The 23,250-nt window shown below is 36.4% G+C and overlaps 1 long non-coding RNA gene across 1 annotated transcript in view; it reads right to left on the bottom strand.

Moving 5' to 3' along the window:
- The window catches only part of LOC150076442 (uncharacterized), a 340,519-nt gene that overhangs the window by 90,759 nt on the left and 226,510 nt on the right, over positions 1-23,250 (bottom strand). The window contains exon 2 of the long non-coding RNA XR_016547839.1: positions 14,249-14,326. This is a non-coding gene — a long non-coding RNA (uncharacterized LOC150076442). The remainder of the gene's footprint in view (positions 1-14,248; positions 14,327-23,250) is intronic.

Raw genomic sequence — 23,250 nt, 5'->3', positions numbered from 1 at the left:
ATCGATTTTTATTTATATCAGCGTAAACTGCTGCAAGTTGTCTAGACAAATTATAGCGCATTTCACATCCAATGGAAAAATATCTGGATGTGAGCATCCGATCTCAGAATTCGTGTCCCCTACTCACCTCATTCTGTAATTAGTTTTACAGAAGAACAAAAAATTATGCTCCAAAATAACAAGAAAAATAAAGGAATTTCATCTCTCCACTAAATATCATTACTATTAGAAAAAAAATGCCATTTTATTTGCTTACACAGAAAATTTTCCAGCCTCCTCCTACCATCTCTTGCTTTCGAACCTAGGCCATACCATGGTGTGAGATTACAGCGATATAAACCGCTTAACTCAGAAAACAGGTAAATTGAACTTCTGCATCACACGCACAAGTATGGACATCCTATACGGATGCCTGTCAGAGGCAAAATTGTTACCTCTCCGACACCCCTCCCTCTCGATGAAACTCCCTAACCTATTTTTATTTATTATTGACAGAAATGAGTATATGTTTAGAGAATAAACTGATATTATCAACACCCTTTGGCATTTCTCTTATTGCGGAAATTCAGCAGAAGAAGAGATTAGTATGCTCTTACACACCAATCTCTTATTGTGCTGAGTTGCCAGATGATGATAAAGTGAAAATTACTCCTAAAACGGAGCTTCCTAAGAGCAAATGGCAATACACAAGGATGTTTCAAAAATTAAGAGGTAACAACCACTTATGTGACCATCTTTATTCTTACACAGATGCATACATGAGAATTTGTCACACCATGACATTAAGAAATCTATTCCAGCGTGTAAGAAAGAAGTGGAAACAACTGCTTAAAGCACGTCATCGTCAGCTAGTTGCTCCTTCAGCAGTTCGGAGATATAACTCGCTTACTGATAGATCAACAGTACATGGTAAGCGATGCATAACTCCCAATCATAGCGCTGCAACCACGCGAAGTGCGACTGCCAGTGTGTGGCCAGTCCTAGTCAAAGGCTCTGCACCAAATCAAAATATGGTTCCCTTATATGACGGATCACGCTTCGAAATTTTACATTTGGTCATGTTTCTAGTATTGCTGCTGTCTTCTACTGATGGTGCAATGATACGACACGCTTGTTGCACAATCTCGTGACCATATTAGGAAGTTGCTGATCTACATGGCTAATCCCAAAGAGAAACCATTTCATTTTTTTTTGGGTGTAACATATACTGATTTTGAAACATTTCGTAACTTTCTTTATGAAAAAAATTACGACCATGTTCTTATTTTTATAACTATGTACAGAGTTATGCATTTTCACTCTTTGTACGAGTTATTTTTGATAGCTGAGATCACCTCTCAAATTTGAATTTTTTTTTATCAGATTAAGACAATGCTGACGAGACGCTTGTTTTAAACGTACCTAAATAGTGCACAATACACAATTAATTTCTATCTAAGCATCGATAAGATAAGCATCGTCCATTAAAGAAAAATTTGGACGAATTCTCTTAAAAAAGGGCGAATAAAAAATGGACCTGGGGTTTCCTCGTAGGAACCCTCAGATCCTTGATCGTTTGCCTTCTGATGAATGAGCTTCGAGGAACACTGAAGACTATATTTCGCCCTATCAATAAACAGAACCACGCCCACTAGTCCTGCATCCATCTGATATGAGTTGACACAAATCTAATTATCTCCATACATGTTTTGACCAGTTTGACAAAGAAAGTCGAGAACATGAATGAATTCAGTTTTTGTACTGTTTTAAATACGTTGAGGGATTTTATTTTATAATTACTTTGGTTATGGTATTTTTATTATACGTTTGGTGCATCATGATTTTGCATATTTGTTTGTTTTTTTTTACAGTATGATGCATATTTTTATAATCTCTACATATATAACAAATTATATGGTGAAAGTTAAGTTTTGATAAGTCATCCATTTCACTGCATTATGGTGATAGCCAATTGAAATGACTTCTAAAACATCCCCTGAAGCATAATGTGTAGCAAATTAGAAAGAATGGATGGCTTTTGCAAAGTAATGTATTACACTAGAATTGAAACTGTCTGGAAAACTGAATAATGAACACACTACCTCTGCAGAAGGCCATAAGTAATATTAATGAAGACTTTCGTGCAGCCCACCATTTCTTTCCTTACACAAACTTTGATGCTGCTTTATTCTAAGCGCACTCTTAATTTTAAATTTTTCCTTTTTCTACAGAACGCAAGACAAATCGCCTAACTACAGCTATTTTTTGTCTTGTCATTTCTTTTCTATTACAGGGGATAAACGTTGTCACCTCGTGACATAGAAGTTCCACTGACGTTATGACAATTACTGATAAAGTGTCTTGCTCAGCAGTTTACAAGAGTTAGGTTGTATGTGTGTGTGCGTCTGCTGGTGTAAACGTGAAGCAATCACTTTCTTCGCTGTGGAGAAAAATATCCAGAAATCACGTTATCGATTGACCCGCGTATAAATGAAACATTGACATTTGAACAGACTTACTGCTTCTACGTGTAATGCTGAATTACTTTCAGCACAGTGCCTCTGGTGACTATATATAAGCAGAATTTGCAGCGCATTAAAAAAAATAATAAATGAGAAATTCAAGTGCTAAAGCTGATATAATTTTCATACTTGTGACCAAATGCTTTTCTCGATTAAAAAATAATAAAAATTATATTAATGAACATTTGTGAGAAGAGGAATTAAGTGAACATGGGATTTCAAGACAATGAGGCTATTTAAACAATAAACTATTATTAATACATGGCAGTGTATTTTTATCCAAAATTGGCTTTATGGGGTTAGTACAATGGGGGCGCTGTTCAGGCTTAATTTAATCCTAAATGTTGAAAGCACCTTTTCTAGGTCCATCATCAATATTTTGGGATATAGAAGGCGGCATTTATGCTGCTAAGCCAATATTTTTTGATGCTGAAATGAATAATAAATTGAATAATAAAAATAAAGAACGAAAAGAATAAATAAATATTATTTCATGAAAATTGGTACTTGGAGTGTGATTTCCCTGTCCTATAAATGATCCCGAGATACTATAATTATATGCAACTATTCCTCCAACTATCCAAACGATGGTGTCCAAGTGAATAAATTTAATGGTAAGTTATACGGGTCTACATGGATTTTTTTTTTTTTTTTTTTTTTTGATTTGGTAGTTGTTGGCGCATCGGCTTCTGTGGCCATATTGCACCTCCCAAGGTTTTTGCAGTACTTTGATCCAAGCCCGAGGCGCGAATCGAACCCGCGACCTTTGGGTTGCCGGGCAGGTACTTTACCCACTCGGCTAGCCCGGTCGGCTGGGTCTACATGGGTTTTAGGGTCTTTTATTCTTTCATGGATGGAACCTTAAATGCAAGGAGTTACTGAGATGAGATTTTCGATCAGTATATTCGACTTATTTCAAGGTTAGTTCTGAGAACAGATTCATAAATGGAGGTCAACCCAGTCTTCACGGAGCACATCCCTCTGTTTCGATTATGAACAGTGTCTATTTGAGAGGGGAAATGCGTCACTGATTAGCTGCCTCTTTCTGGTTAGTGATTCCAAATAAAGAGTGGCAAAAAATTTGGAACACTTGGTTTGGAATAAGAACACGGGAAAGTAAGGCCACGAGGCCCCTAATATAGTGATATATGTTGTTTTTATATTATATGGTGGGTTAAATTTGTTACTAGAAGAATCGAAAGCTCTTCGTAAACATGATACTTTCATGGGCGATTAGTTCGTCTACAATGTGAAAAAATTCTCAATAAAGTCCTTCCACTGTAGGAAGGAATCGATTTAACCACCTTTTCACATGGTGCGGGGATAAATGAGCGGCATAAAGCAAATGCCGTTTTGGTAATATAACCAATAAACCCGCCTGGTAACTCAAAATACAGCTTCAAACTTTTATTCAGTTAAAATTAAAACTTGAAATATTTTTTTATTGATGGTCCCACTCTCGATTTCAACTCCTCCCTAGGGAGGAGTTGAAATAACAAGAAAAAGTATTACTGATCTCTAAGGTTTGTTTTGTTATATGAACACAAAGGACATCTTAGAATTAAAATAAATGTGTCTAATTTTGAATTTACTATTGCTTTAAGAGGAACTGGGTACATTCAAATTTATTACTTCAGTTATTTCAGAAATTGAAGGAAAAGAGAAATGAAATTGAAAAATAACTTTCACTGCAGTAAGTACTGCAAGATTACTTTTACACCTGAATCTTGTCCATTACTAATGTATGAAATTCTCAAAGGAGATGTTGCCAAGCTATTGCCATTTCGTGAATGTTGCATTCGCAAAACTTAAGATATTGCCCTGATTGTCTTTCTAGATGATGCAATAACAGATTAGAGAAAACACATGAGAAATTAGGCGAGTAGCCAATGAATATTTCATTGATGTGATTCAAGGTAAATTAAGTAATTGAATAAAGTCAAAAATCAACAGTTTCAGTTGAAGAAATCAGATTAATTGCAGCCTTTCCAGTTTTTTTTCCCTTGAAATTGACAGTTAATAAAATTGTCAGTTTGCTAAAAGATGAATGTTTCTTACACACAATTTAGATAGCAAATATCATTAAAATTGTTTTGGTCAAAACCTGCTCAACATCGGCTATGAAATAATTACATATAAAGATAATGCCATCAGCTAAATTGTGTTTTCCGTTTTGGTTTGAGAAACCAGATTCAGATACCGCTATCAAATACAGATATAGTACAGCTTAAATGGAAACTGCAGTTTACCACAGTAATGGAAGACCAGAATAGGCACATTTCATCATAATGAATCCCTTTCTGTTATGTAGAAGGCATTTTCTTACGCCTGTTTGATTGCGATTTTGCGAATGGAGTACATTAACAGGGTAGACGAAAATAGCCATCGCTTTGGCCAACTTATTTTTAATAGGCTAGTTTGGTATCTCATCTCTAACAGATAGGGCAGTTAATCAACCATTTGATCGTGAGTGAAACTTCCAGCGATAAAGGGGCTAAATGACCAGCGTTTATAGGATCCAGAAGATATATTGAAACATATAAATTAGGAGAATGCAAATGTTTCCACTGCATACCGCATAAATTTGGCTATCGCCAAATCGACTCATGTTCTTCTAATCAGTCAACCAGTTTTTCATGGCTTTGTGGAAGAACTCATTCTTGATTTTATTGTGTCGCATTAACTTTCGCAGAGAACACACGTAGCAATTTTTGTATTTCATTGAGTAAATACCCGAAGAGTATGAATACTGTTTGTGTTATTTTTCGTTTGATTACCATAGCATTAGTCCCAATCAGGAGAGTGGTTTTCACGTGAAAAATTTTACACGTCGCGATTTTACACTGTCTTCTATTTGAAATAAAAAGGTTTTTCAGCTTATCATCGAAAAATTGCGTAGCATTTAAGTAAATTTAACTCTGAGCCTTAAGTTTCGGGAAATATTATATACTGAATCCGAAGGGTTCCTCAGACGCCACACATTTTCTGAAAGTAAACTTTGGAATTGAAAAAAGATCAATTTGCATTTTATTTTGCTTGCGTGGCAGATTTAACGTTTCAAATCCAGCACAATTCTAATTTGGTGAATGCGTGCTTATTAAACAGACCTTATATACGTTTTCAAATCCAAATTTTGTATATCTTTCTGAGTCAAAATCTGTTTCTTAGGAGCCGTGCTCATAAGAAACTGACCTTTGCTGTTGTCTGAAATAAGAAATCTATCCGGATGAGATTTGAAATCTATCGCCACGCACAAAACAAACTACTCAGCATTCTTGTGCAATGGAAGGACACAAACACTGGCATGTTTGCTTCGTGGCTTGCATAAAAATCTCTGGAAAATCCTGGATTTTGCAGTTTGCTTCTTTGTGTGTGTGGCACTTTTTATGAGTTACGCATCTAGTCAAATTCTTAACCTTGTCGATGTACTTTATTTCCATTTCGCCGTCTTTAGCTTTATCGATATCGCATTTCTTAAGTCTGCCGTCAAGTGACATTGCAAAGCATTTATAAATCGGCTCGAAATTTTAAATTTCCGCAGTAAAACTCTTCTGGAAAATTTTAAATAAATAAATACACCCCATCCTAAATTTTGGAATCACGTTTTCGTTTTTCTTAATTTTCAAACTTTATTAAAATAGGACCAACAGGTCCAAAATAGGAGTGTTTTTCAATAATATAAATTGACAACTAAGCTCGAACTTCCGTCAATCAGAAAGAGTGTTTCGTGTAAATATTGTATGTTTCGTGAAAAACGTGACAAGAAATATGGAACTATATCGAAAAAGACGCGCTATTAAAACTCTGTATAAAGAAAGTTATTCCACGAGAGGCTGCACTATTTATTTATTTGTCAGGGTCAACCCAGAATATTAATTCAACTACCCATGTGTATTGTTCTGTAAATTGCGTGTGTTCTCCGGTCGATTTGCCTATTTTGCTGGACGAAAAACCCCAGTTTCTGGAGAAAAAACCTAGCTATGTACGCCTGAGACAGAATAACTCAGCCACGGAGTTAAAAAAAGGCCATTAAAGTTTCTCGCGTCATCGACGGGATTCGAACCCGGGCCTTTTCCGCCCGATGTGGGGAAGACGGTGACGATAACACTGTGCTACCGCGCAGACCCTGAGAAGTATTGACACAAAAAAAAAAAAAAAAAAAAAATAGGTGTTTCATTTAAAGGAGTACAAACTACCATTCGACGATTCAAGAAGACTGGCAGTAAAAGGACAAACCGCGATTAGGACTACCGCATGTAACAACGGAAACACAAGATAAGATAATAACACTGATTTCTGCGACTTACTGCACCTGAACTCAGAGCTGAATTCGATAGGAAGACAGAAACGCCCGTGGTCAACATCCACTATATTTTTTTTCTTCTTAAGCAAACTGAACTTCTTGGTCGTGTAGCCGTCCGAAAACGCTTATTCAAAACGGAAAATCGAAAGAAACTACTGGCTTGGGCTAAGAGCCATCAAAATTGGGCAATTTAAGAGTATAAAAACGTACTGTGAAAGGATGAATTCACATCTGATATTTTTTAATCCAAGCGTAATGTTTATGTGAGACGATCAACTGAATAAAAAATAGTGTCACATTGTTTTGTGCCTAATGTCAAGCACAGTCAGGGTTCCATCACGATTGGGAGTCGCTTCTATTTTTCTGGAGTTGGTGGCATCGTCAGAATCGAAGGAATTTTAAGAAATGAAGGCTATAAAAACATTTTTGAACAGAATCTAATTTCCTCTGCCCAAGTAGTACGTAAACGGGGAGCCTTGTCGTTTACAGGAGTTGTGTACATTCTTGCTGTATGTACGTAACATGCAAAAAATTTCATTACTTCATGAAACATGTCCTCTCCACATTGTCATACTATTAAATATGTCATGGATTGTCAAACTAATAGAACAAACGTATATGCGAAAAGATCTTCATCTCCCAAACACTTCCTCATTAATTTCACAAATATAGAGTTGTCCTAATTATTCACTGTATGATTCCTTTTGGTTCAATGGTCGTGCTTGTATGTCCGCTCTGATTTCCCTGTCAGAAACTTAGTAATTTGGAATCTCTTCTTTTCGATCTTCTCTGGCTTAAAATCTCTCTTTCTCTAACACATTCTGTCAAATTCGTCTGTTGCCTCTATCGTTCTCCAAACTCCACTAATCATGTGGAACTCTGATTTCCTTTCTTTGAAACTTGACTTTCTCCAGTCCAACTTTCTAACAGTGAGGTAAATTTCCTTGGTGATTTTAATGTTAACCAACACGCTTGATTTTTTCTCGCAAACAACCCTTCAAAATGCACGAAGTGAGTCCTCTAGGCACTTCAGTCCACAACTTGATGGTCTAGTGGCCATTCTCAACTTCGTGTTTCTTGACATTACAATAATACAAAATGGGATGATCTGCGAGTGTTCTTTTCTATGGTCGGATTACTGTTTTACATCTGCTGATGTCAACGTTTGCTCAGATCGTATCGATGAAATTATTCTTGTACGGAATGAAATCATTTGTTCCACACTCCACCTTAAAATCTTGCACGTTATCTAAACCTTGGTTTTGCAGTCAATGTGCAAAGGATGTTCAAGATAAGAATGTTGTATATCGCAACTGGCTGTATCCAAATCTCCAACTTCATTTTATTTCTACACCAAAGCTTGCAACAATGGTAAAGCAATTATTAATCAGCCCAAACTAGATTTTTAACAGACTAACAGTAGAAAACTTGCTTCTTATCCAACTCAGAGATCGAGAATTCTGGTCTCTTTCCAAGATATTGGCCGCAACCTTTGAGCATCTCTGTTCCCACCGCTTTCAAAACCAGATGGTTCGATTGTCACTTCAGCCAAAGATAAAGCTTATCTGCTAGCATTATACCTTTCCTCCAACTCGTGTATTGATGGCATTGGTAAACCAATTCCTACCATTCGCAGTGCGCTCCATTCAATGTGTCCTGTGGCTTTCCATCAAAAAAGATTTTGAGCAATCTCGATGCTAAAAAAACTAAAATACCAACAGTTCCTTTTCTTATCCTTCGCTTTTTCTATAAACCTGAGCTCCTTAACTTATTTCTGTTTGCCTTATTTGACTTTCTTATTCCAATGGACTTTTTCCGTCTGCTTTAGATTTTTTCATCTTCAACCAGTTCTCAAAAATAGTGACAAATCCCCCGTTTCCAATTATCGTCCAATTGCACTTACTTCTTCCTTTCTAAAGTAATAGCGAAATCATTTAACCTACATAATTCTGAAATTATCTAGAACTATTTCCATCTGATCAATGATTGCCAGTATGGATTCAGTCAGTATCGATCTACTGGTGATATTCTGGCGTGCAAAACTTCAGGACTAGTCAGGTTTTCACCTGTAGCTTCTCATAGGAGTGGTCTGGATATGGGAAAAGCATACCAAAGGAACCTAGTGAGGTACAGAAATGAAGGAAACAACACCGACACAACAACCGAAATAAAACGGTACAGAGGGACTTTATTCAAAAAATGCAACATAGCACTGGCTGCCATGATACAGATGCATCACTGCCAAAGATGGAACAAAGGGAAGAGGTGGTCCTCGGTAGGAGATATGACCACTCCTAATGTCGATGCAGGCTTCGCACCGCCTGTCCATACTTAGAACAAAGTTGTTGCTAAGTTCTTGCTGTAACATCGTCCATTCCTCTGTCAGCACCATCTTCAGCTGGTGAACATTTTCTGGTGAGTGTCTAGGCGTCTCCCTAAAGCGTCCCATATGTGTTCGATGGGATTTAGATCGCGGGAACGGGCAGGCCAATCCATACGAACAATGTCCTCACTTTCCAAAAGCATATCAACAGCTGCAATGCAATGGGGTGTGGCGTTATCATCCATAACCACGAACTCGGGGCCAATGGCATCTCCGAACAGACGCACATGGGGAAGGATTACCTCGATATAGTACAGTGCACCGGTTACAGTAGCGCCTTCCAGTATCTGGAGTTATGTACGTCCATCCAAGATAACGCCTCTCCAGACAAGAACAACTCGACCGCCATATCGATCCCTTTCAGTGATGTTTTCGGGGTAATACTGTGTGCCAACCTCTCGCCAGATAGGTTACGTCCAGAATCGCTGCTGAGACAATCTACTCTCATCAGTAAAGAGTACCTTACCCCATTGCCCTGCTGTCCTGTCCTTGTGTTCGATTCACCAGTGTAAACGGGGTCTCCGATGGACAGGTGTTAAAGGGACACAGCGTACTGGCCGTCAAGCAAACAGTCCACCTTTGTGGAGTCGCCTGGCCACAGTAAATTGTGATATCCTGTGTCCTGTGCAGTTGGTTTGCAATGGATCCCGCTGTCTGGTATCGGTCCCTCTTGGCATGTAGGAGTATATAGCGGTCATCATTGCGCGCTGTTTGTCATGGACGACCACCACTGGTCCTTCGAATAGCTGTACCTGTCGTTCTGAAGGCCGACCACGCACTTGGGACGATGCTATGGGCGATACCGAACTCTGCAGCCACACTCCTCGAACTTCGACCTTCCTCGAGCTTCCCAATTATTCGACCCCGGGTAAAGTCATCTAGATGTTGTTTACTGGCCATTTTGTTGTCTGTAGCACTGTATGAAACCAATCGAACGTCCGTAAGAATCGTGCTCACCATTCGTTAATTTGCACTTAACTGCTGCTTTTATCTGTTTATGTGAGCCCTCTCATCACGATTCAAATTTTTGTATGTGCACCAGCTTTCTACTGAATGGCCACAGTTATACAAATCGGCACAGGATGTTTCGTTTGATTATTTGGTTGTAACCTTTAGAATAATGTTGATCCTTAAGTTTTGCACACCAGTGATTACCAAACTATACCAAACTATAGAGAAGAAATTCAAGTAGTTTCTCTTGATATTTCAAAGGCTTTTGATCGTGTTTGACCTAAAGGTCTTATAAATAATGTTCCCTCTTACGATTTGCCAATTGTTTATTTGTAACTGTGTATCTAGTTTTCCCTCTGACCGCTGAAAGCGGGTGATGGTAGATGGCTCTCAGTCTTCTTAGTTCCACACTAATGCTGGCGTTCCGCAAGGTTTAGTTCTTTCTTCCACTCTTTTCCTCTTGTGTATTAATGACATTCTTCCATTGACCGGCAATCCAACCCATAGTTTTTCTGATGATAGTGCCTTGCATTCCATCTTCTAGTTTGTGAAAATTTTCTCTGCACAAACAGCCTCAAACTTCTCGAATATCCTCTACGAATTCCTAAAATGCTGATTTCCAGGTAATTCTCCAGTGGGGAAAAGATAACTTAGTTGAATTCAAACGTTCTAAAACTCAGTCATATCTTATATCTGGCAAAAAAGAATTTTTCTGCTCCTATGCTTATCTTTGATGGCACTCTGATTTCTAGGCAAGATTATATATCTGTATTGGGGATTACCCTAACTTTTAATCTCTCTTGACATAAGCATATTCCAAATATTGCTTCCTCTGCATCTAAAGATTGGGTTTTCTCTTTTGACTTTTATTCCGAACAGCTGTTCACTCTGTACAAATCGCAAATACACCTTACTATGGAATATTGTTCCTACATATAGGATGATACCCCGAAAACCACCTCTCTCAAACTTCTAGAGTCCATTCAAAAGAGAGCAAGTAAAAAGAGCAATTAATGACTCATCTCTTACAAAGTCTCCCCACTCTGTCTGAATCATGTACTGTTTCTGCTTCATGCCTTTTTATAGATCCTTCCATGGGCACCGTTCATCTGAATTATCTTCTGTTGTTTGGTTTTTAGGAGCATTAGCAACTAAGGCCATATTACTCCGGTGATATGAGGTGGTCATTCCTTGACCTTTCCGTATCCTCCATATTTGGTGGGTCACGGGCTCGAACCCAGGTCTAATCAAGAAGCGTGTGCTACGTACTGCTGCTGCTGCTCACCTGGCTACGGAGGCGCCTGAATTATCTTCTATAATTCCTGCTCTCTCTTCCAAAGCAGTTCCAAAACGTGCCGCAACCATATAACATCCTTTTACTGTCCAACTTCAAACCAATTTTTCTTCACTTAATTTCCGTTTTCCGGAACCACCTTTCTTCATACGTATCCTGAAAATTGCAATCAACAGAAATTCAAATCTAATGTAAACAAGTGTCTTCTTACATCTTAACCTTCAGCCCATGCACGGTGGTACTAAATAGTATAGGTTCTAATACCTCTCGTGTTTGGGATTTTCATAAAAAAAAAGTTATTGTGTGAAATATTTGACAGACAGGGTATTAAGTGATTATGGTCCATTTAATTGCCACTACAGTTAGTATGGTCCTCTTTTATTTATATTTCTATTCGTGTATGAGCCCAGAAATCTGAAGTCACTTTTCACGGCAGTATTTTTATTGCTTGAAATTATGAAATAGAAAATGTCTGACTACTGATTTGCTGTTAAATTCTGACGATATGTGGTCAGCAGAGTTTACCATTTAGGTATTTGAATCATTAAATAGCGACTTGTCTGATGTACCGCCATAAAGTTTTTTTTTATAGATTCCTTCCAGATTTCTGATTAATCCCTAAGCAAATCAAAAATCTAAAACATATATTAGACTAAAAACTAATCTTTTAGTCTAATACTTTTGTTATTTTACCATCACAATCAGGTTTCTCATAAATAATAGCACTTGTTACATAACTGTTAAAAAAAAAAGTTAAAAAAATCTGATGAAGAAGCGAAATAATTTCAGAAATTCAACATACAACTATCAAGTTATTAAGAGACGATAGGGATTTCTTCTTTCTCTTTGTGTCCTTGGTTATCAGAATGAAAATCAGTCTTTGACCAAGGATGATTTTTGTGACCTATTTCCGATGTGGTATTTGATTGGACTTTATTAATCAATAAATGAAATTGGTCCACCGCTGCTATTCGCAGTTATTAATGAGGATTCAATTCTAGCTGTAGCAAATTCATAAGAAGCTGCCGAAATAGTACTGCTATTTTCTACACAGTGAACATTTCTGATAATTATGCCAATGTATTTTGCTCTATTTGTAACTGGAATCCAGGCTAATAATCAGCCTAATTATCACAGGCATGGCATTTGTGTTCTAAAGCCGTTCTGAGCTTATATAGTACCGGAACATGAAATTCCTTCTGCCAATATAGTAAATGCCTACCGGAATTTATTGCCATTGGCATTAATTCTGAAAGACGAATCAGAAATTCCATCTCATTTGCAGCCGATTTTGAAATACAGTTTATGTGTACTGGTACCTAATTTTCACTCGGTGATTAAGCTAGATATTCTACATAGCTGTAACAAATTTAAGAGAAGCTACCGAATTATACTTCCATTTTCTACACAGTGAATTTTGCTGTTTGATTGGATCCATCTATTTACAGGAACAAACTCGACAGAAATGCATTCATGGTAAGGCTACCACACGCAGAACACTGACAGTTTTTACTTTGACGTTACAAAATTCTCTTTACTCTTATTCCAGCCGAATGTTTTCAATATAAAATAATAATATCATTAATCTCAAAAGAAACAAAGTCAATGGTTTAGTTTCACAATTTTCTCAAAATATCAAACTTCGTCTGCAAAACAGAGAAAGATGATAAAAAGATTTATTTTTAATATATGAAATGGATTTAATAAGAAGAAAATTTAAATAACTACTTCAGTTTGCGCTATATGCTAACTTTTATTTAAAAAACGCCATTTTTAAAAATATGTATATTTAAAAAGCATTAATGGAAATAAAACAAAATAAGGAAAATATTACTAAAACTAGACTATATTAAGAATGTATTTAACACTGTTTTTGTGGTTAATAATACTATTTAAATTCAAGTATTTAGAATACACTGGATTAAGATGTTTTGTCCATATTAAGAAATATTGGTTTGGTTTCGAAACAACAAATGATATATTTGCTGCAATAATATGAGAGATTTTCGATTATTATCCACTGAAATAACAAAATATTGTTTTTGAATTTTGATAGCAATATATTTTCCGAATAATTCCATTATGAGTTTTGCCCTCGTGGTTAGCACAGTTTGTAGAATCACACCAGGTGGAATAGTCTGAATTCGAGCTCCAAGGATGACGTCAGGAATTTTTATGGGCCTTTTTCACAAAGTCGTTGAGTTAGTCAGTCTCAGACGAGGGTCGCATGGTTTTTTTTTTTTTCCCGGAAACGGGCTTTTTGTCCAGCAAACAGAAGATCGACCACAGAACACGCAATTTACAGTATAGACGGAGAAATATGGTCTTATCTGTTAATGCTGCTAAAATCCTACTAAAACAACAACCGTTATGAGTTAGAAATATGAAAATTTTATCCTGGATAAGAGAATTGTCCTGAGATTGTTCAAGGATACTTCGAAGAATGATTCTAAGTAACAATTACAGACTAACTTATTACCATTTATTCATAATCTGATCTTTGAAATGTGTTTATCCGGTCGCTTGATCTTTGTCAGGCGAAGAAATAAATAAATTAGAATCAGGTACATATTTGTATAGAGATTAGATGCTATTTATATGACATTCGGAAAAACGGATACATATTTAAGATATTTGGATTAATCGATATATATTTAGGACACCTGGAAGTATGTATTGAATAAAGCTTTGCATCTTTTTTGTTTTAGCTTATTAAGTAAGAAAACTGAACCTATATATCAGCTTTTCTAAACACTGTCTCAAAAACAATCTAAAAAAATCATAAAGACAATAAGATTTTAAATGTAAATGCTTACTAAATAAAGTTCTGGGTATTATTCGCTCCGGTCGTAATTAGCCGAGCAGCTTATGCAGTCAGAGCTATCCAGGAGTACCTGAAAAATGTTTTCAAAAGAACTAAATTAATGGTAAAATAATAATAAAAAAATATTTCAAATTGATTGATTTCAAAACTAATGATGAGGCAAAGACTGGGAGGACGGTAAACGTTATTAACCAAGGAATTCTGCTTCTACAAGAGCAGAATTTTATTTTAATACTATTTCATATAACGGAGTAAAAACTATCTAAAATGTGTACGATATAAAAATCAAACAATTCAAAGTCAGTTCGAGTTTGATCAATAAATTCAAATCAATAAAACGAAACTTTACAACTTCAATAAAAGAATAATAATATATTTATAATGATTGCGTTTTTTTGGTTTGAGGTTCATCAGCGACTATTATATATTAGATGTGTATAAGTTCACGGGCTGATTGTCACGGACCGATTTGCATATTGCGCAAGGCTGAAAAAAAAGGGATAACTTCAAGTTGAGGTTTCTCAACTTGAAGTTATCAAGTTGGGTCACCGATCTCGGGCCTCTTAAAGAGAGTGATAAATAGCTAAACCACTATACTGCAGGGAGGATAAATGATGCGAGTACTGACTTATATTTCCCAAAATTCATTTTTCCGTTGTCATAATCAGTTTATGATAATGGCAGATTTTGCAAGGAGAAATAATTTTTGGAATAGGATTTATCCAAACCTTTTCCGTCGTCCAGAAGTTTAAGTTTAATTATATATAAATCATAGAATTATAAGTACCTTTATAATTATACAATTACACACTCATTTCTTTTTTTTTTTATTTTAAAATGAAGGTCGCAATGACAAAACAGAGAGGCTACCAGAAAACCACCTTTAGTTTTTATTTTCAATGAATTACATGTGATGGTGGCATGTGCCAAATTGCACAGTAATTGAGGCAATGAGCCATCAAAATATTGTGTCCGTAATACCGTATATTCTTTAACGCTATTACTGACAGGGTTGCCTATTTTGAGAAATGAATTCGGGAGGAAAGTCATGTCAGAGAATTGGTGAAGAAAAACATACAAAGATAACCCGAAACCGAATAACGGAGGATCCGGAAAAACTAAAAAAAAAAAAAAAAAAAAAAAAAAAAAAAAAAAAACCAATCTCCCTTTTCAAAGGGATTCAAAACCAAGGTTTTCATACTAGGTGGAGAACAGAAATTCTATTCAATGTGCCGGTTACGGGAACTAAAAACAGATAAAAGGTGCACCACAGAATACAGCTATTCACAGATAATATATCGACGGCTCATTGCCTACGCTGCCACAGAGCAGATTATAAACAATCAATAACCGTTGCCTCCCTTACTATATGCTGAAAGACTGTACACACCTTCCCCAAAGCCACACTACAAACTACGGCCTGAAGCAAGTCATCATTCAGATAATTTACCACGTGAGCTGGCTGGTTGCCTGCAGGGAATCTTCAGGAATACGTGCGTGCTGTGGCAACTCAGTTGCATTTCTGTGCACGATCACTATTTCCATCATTTCGTTATTTGATTAAGAAACGATATATATTTACTTAAAAATGCAATGAGCAGAAGTTTAAGTCCATTAAATACGCTTCGATGTTTTCAGTTTCTCTGTAGGCGAAACGATTATTCACCAGACATGACAATAACCAACCAATGACACATTGTATTTAACCAGTTCACCATGGCATAATATTCCAAACATTTTGTTTGTTTAACGCATATGTAATACGTAAGTAAAATATTAACTCCAAAGTTTTATAAAATGTGCTCTAAATGATATCCACAACTCTGCAGTCTCGATTAACGGGAAACAACTTAAAATATGCGAATCTAATTTTCTTCATTGGAAACAGCACTCTTGATTTCATCATATTATTTCAACAACCAACATCTTAATGTTCTTCGTTTCGGATTTGGTACAGACCGAACAATGGGCATACTAAAAAAAATAAAATCCTAATGACTAATTATAATATATATGAATCAAATCACCTGAAGTGTTGTTACTACTACTACTACTAACTGCGCATATTTCGAAATAGAATATGATTTTTATTACAACTTTTACATTTATAGTTTTATTATCAAACTGTATTACTAGAAACGGATATTTTCAAAAGAAAATTCAATGCCATACTATAACTTGCGACACGTTGTTTTCAAACTACGAAGACTCGTAACCCATAAGGCCCCCTACATGTTAGCATCCGGCCGTTGGATAACCCTGCATAAGTAAATTAAATTCCCACACAAAAGGACTATTTATTGATTGGCCATTTTCATGAATTCCATATTGAATCCTGTTGCTATTTTCTACCATTGTTTTGCACAATGGCCTTTGGCTGCCGTTAAAGGCAGCTACGGAAAACGTCTGCGCGGTAGCACAGTGGTATCGTCACCGTCCTCCCCACACCGGGTGGAAAAGGCCCGGGTTCGAATCCCGTCGATGATGCGAGGAACTTTAATGGTCTTTTTTACAAAGTAAAAACTGCATTGATATCAGATTTTTCGTCTAAAATTCGTTTTAAAGTACGAATATTTGAATTTCCTTAATAACAACATGATTGCCGTACTCTATTATATAAAGGCCATTTGTACTGCTCGGTTCTATTGTAAGAGTTTAGCAGGAAAGATACTACGTAAAGGTAACAAGACTGGAGATTGTAGAGGACGAAAGAACAATGACCGCACCGATACGATGGTCGGTTTTGAAGCCATCTGTGTATATCTGAGTATAGGACTCATATTTGCAATTAGTGATTTATGATGCTGTTTTGTATTCTGTCGAGAAATAGTAGTTTTTTTTTACCATTCTTCAAGGGACAGATCACATGCTTGGCGACATTTCGTATTTATTGTACATTGAGACCCCAACCAAACTACGGCAACACGGCAGTGTAAATTGTAACGATATCGTGTTCATAAAGGCCAATAAATAAGTGTACTGTATTAGTGTAGATGTACCGTCGCGTAGGCTCGGTTCTGTTGTAAGTGTTGAGTGATTGGGCATTTATCCCCAACCAACAGCAGTGCCTACCTTTGGTTGGTTAGCATCACTGGCACGTGGGGCCGGGTTTACTATCTGCGTTCCTAGCCAAATAGCAAAATTATTTGGAATACCCTCAAACTTAGAGGATTAACCATTCCATTCCATGTTTAAAGGATGTTGTTGTTAAAAGATTTTAAGACCATTAGCTACTAAGGCCATATTGATCCGTGAGGCTATATGATCTCTGTAAATGGCGTGTTCTGTGGTCGATTTTCTGTTTGCTGTACGGAAAAACCCACGTTTCAGGGGGGAAAAACCATACTACCCTCGCCAGAGCCTTCTTGGAGACAAAATCTCTTTGCATTCATGTTTTCCATTATTTGACCCATACAGCTGGTGAGAGCATTAGGCCGATAGTAACATGGAATCAGAGTTTTTTTTGACATTGAATCAGTCAGAGTAACATGGAATCATTGAGTCATTATTAAAACCTGTCAATGACTCCATGTCATTGACAGGTTTTAATAATGCTATGAAATGTGCATGGCGCCAGGCATCAAGGAAAGCATTTTCTATAAAATTCAGTTCAAATAAAATCAGTAAAAACTGACTATTCACCAATCTGCTTTAACATGAAGCAGTGAATTCCATCAGGTCTAGCAGCGTTGGGTCTGAAACTGCCAAGGGCGCGCTGTAGTTCGATTATTGTGAAGGGACAGTTTTATAGTTGATGGGGATGGATCAGTGTCAAAATTTAGCGTCTAGTTTTCAGCACGGGACTTTCATTTACGATAAAGCTGATGAGTCCGAGGATCTGGCGAAGTTTTGAACAAAATATACACTCCGAGAGCGTTGGTGATGGCTTGAGGTGGTGAAATGTCATGGCCATTCACATTCAGCAGCCCCAGGTATCTCTTCCAGGGCGTCTGGTGTAGAACTTAGTTCCAAATGATTTGTCTCTCCTCAACAATGATCTGACAAATATAAATACAATAGCTTACCCCGATGACTTATCCATTCTTGTCCACGGCAATTCCAGAGAAGATTTAGAAACGTTTCAGACAATATTCTCTCCAGACTATTTCACTGGGCCACTGAAAATCAGCTCAGAATTTCAGTGAAAAAACAAAAATGATCTTTAAGGGAAGATTAATTATGCCAGACTTCCAGTAATAAAATATGAAGGAAAAGCACTTCCTTTAATGTCCACACACAAACACCTAGGTGTTTCTCTAGATGACAGTTTGGCTTTCTCCTCACACTTCTTACAGCGTCTCTAAAAAGATTAAGAACTTTACAGGAATAGTGTCCAGAATTTTTAGAAAAGAATAGGGACTAAAAACAATACTCTTCGTATCTTCTTTTGTATCATCTTTATGTCTTCTATAAAATCCAAACTGGAAACTATACAAAAATCTTTTCTCTTGGCCTTGCTACGTACATGCCTTACAGTCTCCAACACCAGCACTACAAGCTATCGTAGGGACTTCATGTCTTCGCAATTAACATGAAGGCCGGTTATCTTCATTTTAACTCTACTATTATATTAGGAAATAGATACCAATTACCTTACTAAACATTACTATCGATCCAACTGCTGACACAAAGAAAAAGAGAAATGCTGGAACCGTCTCATCAACTGTTGGCAATCCAAGTTGTCCTTGTCTACCAAATGCCTTTTTACGAAGTCGTTTATAGTGAACATTTCATTAACCTTTTCCAACATTGTACAGAAAAGGTTCTTCCCCGGTCTCTGCATAGCATACTTAATAACAAGACACGGATAATTGAATGCGAAGCTCTTGTAGTTTAATCTCACCTCTAGAGATTATTGCTTATTCGGTAGCATCGAAGACTGGCAACACAATTTATTCCTGCTTAATGTACTAAACCTTCGGCAACAAATCTCAACTATGTCTCATCATTTTGCTCATGGAAATGAACATGACTTAATTGCAAGTAACGAAACTTTTGAAATAGTCCAAGAATTTTCCAAAGAAATCTTTAATAGACAACGCCAGATAACAGGCTTTGCTTCTATCAGGACATCTAGCATATAACCCAATGAAATTTCTTATGATATAATTATCTGCCTCGAATAGAACTTATTACTGATTAAAGTTCGTGTTTTACGCTACTTAGGTTCTGTGCTGCTATTGTTGTTTATATGTTTTACCCTTCTTCATGGGATTCTGGCATTAACCCGATTGAGTCTTCTATTTTGCCATGTGTCTCCCAGTTTCTTCCTGACCTAGTCTAGCTGAAATCTCATTACACAACGGAGATCAGACTTTGCCTCCTGATTATCTACAACGAAGAGACTTCTGATAACAACACCCAACTGGGCTGCAATTACAATTGCTGAACAAATCCGTCTGTTACCGTATTTTAATTCTCTGTTCAGTGTTACTTATGTCCTTTTTTAAAGGTTTTCTCAATTTTATTTTATTTATTTACCTTTTTATTGTTGGTACCATCCGTTTCGGCTCCCAGTCGTACGGGATCTGCTGGCATCGACTAGAATTGGATTTTTCCTCCGTTTGTGCAGGATCCTTGCATTGTCACTTTTTACTGTACCAGTACATATTATTTTGACCCGTCTCCTAGTGGCATGGTACTAGGGAGCAGTTCTCCAGGTGATCGCTGCTCCCTAATAGCTAATTGGCTAGAAACAACAAAAAAAGATACATACTCGGCAGGCATTACACCATCCTAATTTCTGGCCAACTTACAAAGTTCTATATTCATCACAGTGTGCCATGACAGAGCTGAACTAACGTTTCGGTGCCACACTACATAACACATATCCATGCCCCCATACTACATTCAGTATGGATAGATGCGAAGGTTGTTGTTTTAGTAGAATTATGAGCATTAGTGATTAAGGCCATATTGCTCCGCATATTGCCTGTAAATTGCGTGTGTTATGAGAACTATTTTCCGTTTCCTAAACGAAAAAAAAAAGATGTGAAGGGGGATGTTTATTACATATTTTACCAATATTTTTTCAGATTGTTTCTGTTTTAGTGGACCTTATAATCGTAGCGTAACGCTTCCATAACTCTTTTGCTTGCTCTCTGAATGCGTCTGGCATTGGCTCTGGTTTTCTTCAACAACACTGGATTTGGGGCGAAAGTTATATTTTCCTCTTGATTGGCTTTGTTGCCTTCGATCTATCAAGGCTTTGGCTGATTACTTGTGAGAATTCTTGCTAGTTATTTCGGTAGCCTGAAATATTCTATTTGTTATATCAGTGACAGCAACATTAATTGATACAACTGCTTTGTCTAGGATTGTTAGCTGTCTATGTTTCTTCCAATCAGCGTTTGCAAATTTCCAGTTGACCGTTCAATTATAGCAAGGTGAATCTAGTAGGAATAAATCTAGTGACCTGTGCGAGCAACGTGATAAGGCAATAACTTCCATTTACTCCTCCGGTAAGTTTTCATTTCAACTTCGAAGGAAGAATGTACAAGAATGCCATACTGCGTGCAAAGCGGTGTAGCATTCTTGCACGCTTTTCCTTCCATTTTAAGATAACAAAAATTCTTTCAAACGTGGATAAATAGCTGTCAGAAGCAACATTTTGTTGGAAAATATCCAACAATCCCCTGATGACTTATGTCCAAGCAACAAGAGGGAAGTTGATGATTTCATTTTCAATTTGGATATTAGGGGTCCATAAAAACAAAATTATATTAGCTAACATGGCCACTGATCTCGAAAACTGTTTCGTTAGATCACAGGATTTCTCTCGGTAAACTGTCATTAATTTCTTATTTTCGCTCCAGAAAAGAAGAGTTTTGGAATCTCAACGCTTTATCCTAAATCTTAAAATTATCTTACTGAAGTTTGAGGTATTTTACTTCAATGACAGCATTTGTATAGATTTTTTTCGGGAGGAGAACTTGATCCAGAATTGTTTAATAGGTAATGCTATCGTCTTTTCATGTTGACAGTGGTAGCACGTTTCTACGTAATTATCATCATGGTCTCCTTTAAGTGGTTAATTATTTGATAGCATATTTTGGGATTGGTGGAGAGTCGAGATGCTTACATGCCACTCTCTTTACATGATTCAAACATTTGAATGTGGCCTCGTGGGTAGCGTAGTTGTAATAACGAGTCTTTTTCACACCGGGTAGAAAAGACCTGAGTTCGAATTCGGTCAGTGATGCGAGGAAGTTTTAGGAGAATTTTTCACAATGTGGCTGCGTTAGTCGGGTAAGGACAGCATGTTTTTTCCCCCGAAAACTCGAGGTTTTTTCTACCAGCAAACAACAAAGCGACCACAGAATACATGCAATTTACAGACGTATTTCATATGGCGCAATATTTCCTAAGTTGGCGGCAATAACAACAGCCTTTGAACGTTTTAATGCTTAATAAAGTTTTGACTAGAATTAGTGATTAAGGCCATATTGAGTTGGCCATATTGCGTGTTAAAAACATCAATAATTATACACAATTTGAAAATTAAATTGTGTATAATTATTATGAAAACTAAAGTATAAATACAGTTAATATGTATTCTGTGGTATGTTGTTAAAGTATTGTGGGATGAAATATCGTAGTTTTAGGGAGAAAGAAACAAATCTGATTAGTCCAACATGCCATATTCGTATAGAAATCTAACTTTCCATTTTTTGGAAAAATGATTAATAGAAAATTCCTTAATGCATTTAAGAATTTTTACAAGAATAAATCTGCACTTTGGCTACTTAATCACATTAAAAAAATAGTTTCGCTGCACTGATAACCGGGAATGGAGGCACTGATAAATTGTTGGATAAAATTTGTTCTGTTGCTTAATTCGAATCCGCATATATGGTAATACCATGGTAATACATCACACATTTCTCAAATTGTTCAAAGAATATCTGATTATGTAAATTTTCGGATGGTTATTTTTTGGTGGGGGGAGGCTGCTAAACACTCTTTTTCTCTTTTTGCTCAGAAGGAGCTGTTCTTCTCGCTGTCGAAGATACATAAAAACAGCAGAGCTGCATCTTCACATTGCATCATGTACCATTGGAGTTTTTCAATGAAAAAAGAAAAGAAATGTATCGCTAAGAGACAAATAGCACACTCCAAATCGATCTCGGCATTCTTGATACTCTCTTAGGCTGAATTGAAAGACATTTTCTCTGCCATTTATATCCTCCCCTTGCGTGTTAAAAACAGCATATTATATTAGGTGGTCAAAGAGAGAGATTGATTGGAATACATTTTTTACCACAAAGTTTAATACAATAAGGTATTAAATCTTAAAATTTATCCAACTCTTAAAACAATTCAGAAATGTTTCTCGTACTGTAACAAAAATAACAGGAGTTAATTTAATATCATTTTAATTTTAAAAGCGAATTTTTAATCATCCCTCAAATACTTTGGTTTCATCAATCGGTCTAAGAAATCAATAATAAGGCAATAATTAAGAATTAAAACTCCATTAAATAATTATCTATAAAATTTCAGTGAAAGTAAACTGAACACAAAATCATTACAGATAGAGTTTGATTTTGATTTTAATTAAAAACAGCAAGTTTTCATCAATGTAACTTTGCAGACTTTCATAAAAAATTATATTTAGTAATATAATGCCCATTTCACTATAAAGATTGTTTTTTAATGTTTTTAACGGCCCAGTTTCATGAGAAAGAATGACGACTTTTTCTCGAGAAAATTCGAGTTTAGAATTAACTTTCCTTGATAATTTTAACTCGCTGAAAGTTCACGTAAAAGTGATAGGTATGACCTTTCACTTACATCCATATCTTGAATGTTCATTATTTATATCAGCTTAAAAAAAGAAGGGAAGGATTATAAGCACGTATTTTTACCTGGGGACTTAAATATATGACCAGAACACCGAAACATCGCTTTGGCTGTACAGTAGATTATATCTGCGAACATAATTTGCGATAGCACATTTTACTTTAAGCTGGAAATCTTATCTCAGTCGTTGTC

The sequence above is a fragment of the Mastigoproctus giganteus genome, chromosome 13 (assembly GCF_048544385.1).
Source record: "Mastigoproctus giganteus isolate SK-2022 chromosome 13, ASM4854438v1, whole genome shotgun sequence".
Classification (NCBI taxonomy): Eukaryota; Metazoa; Arthropoda; class Arachnida; order Uropygi; family Thelyphonidae; genus Mastigoproctus; species Mastigoproctus giganteus.
Note: the sequence above shows the minus strand (reverse complement) of the source record. Positions and strands in the feature narration are given on the sequence as shown.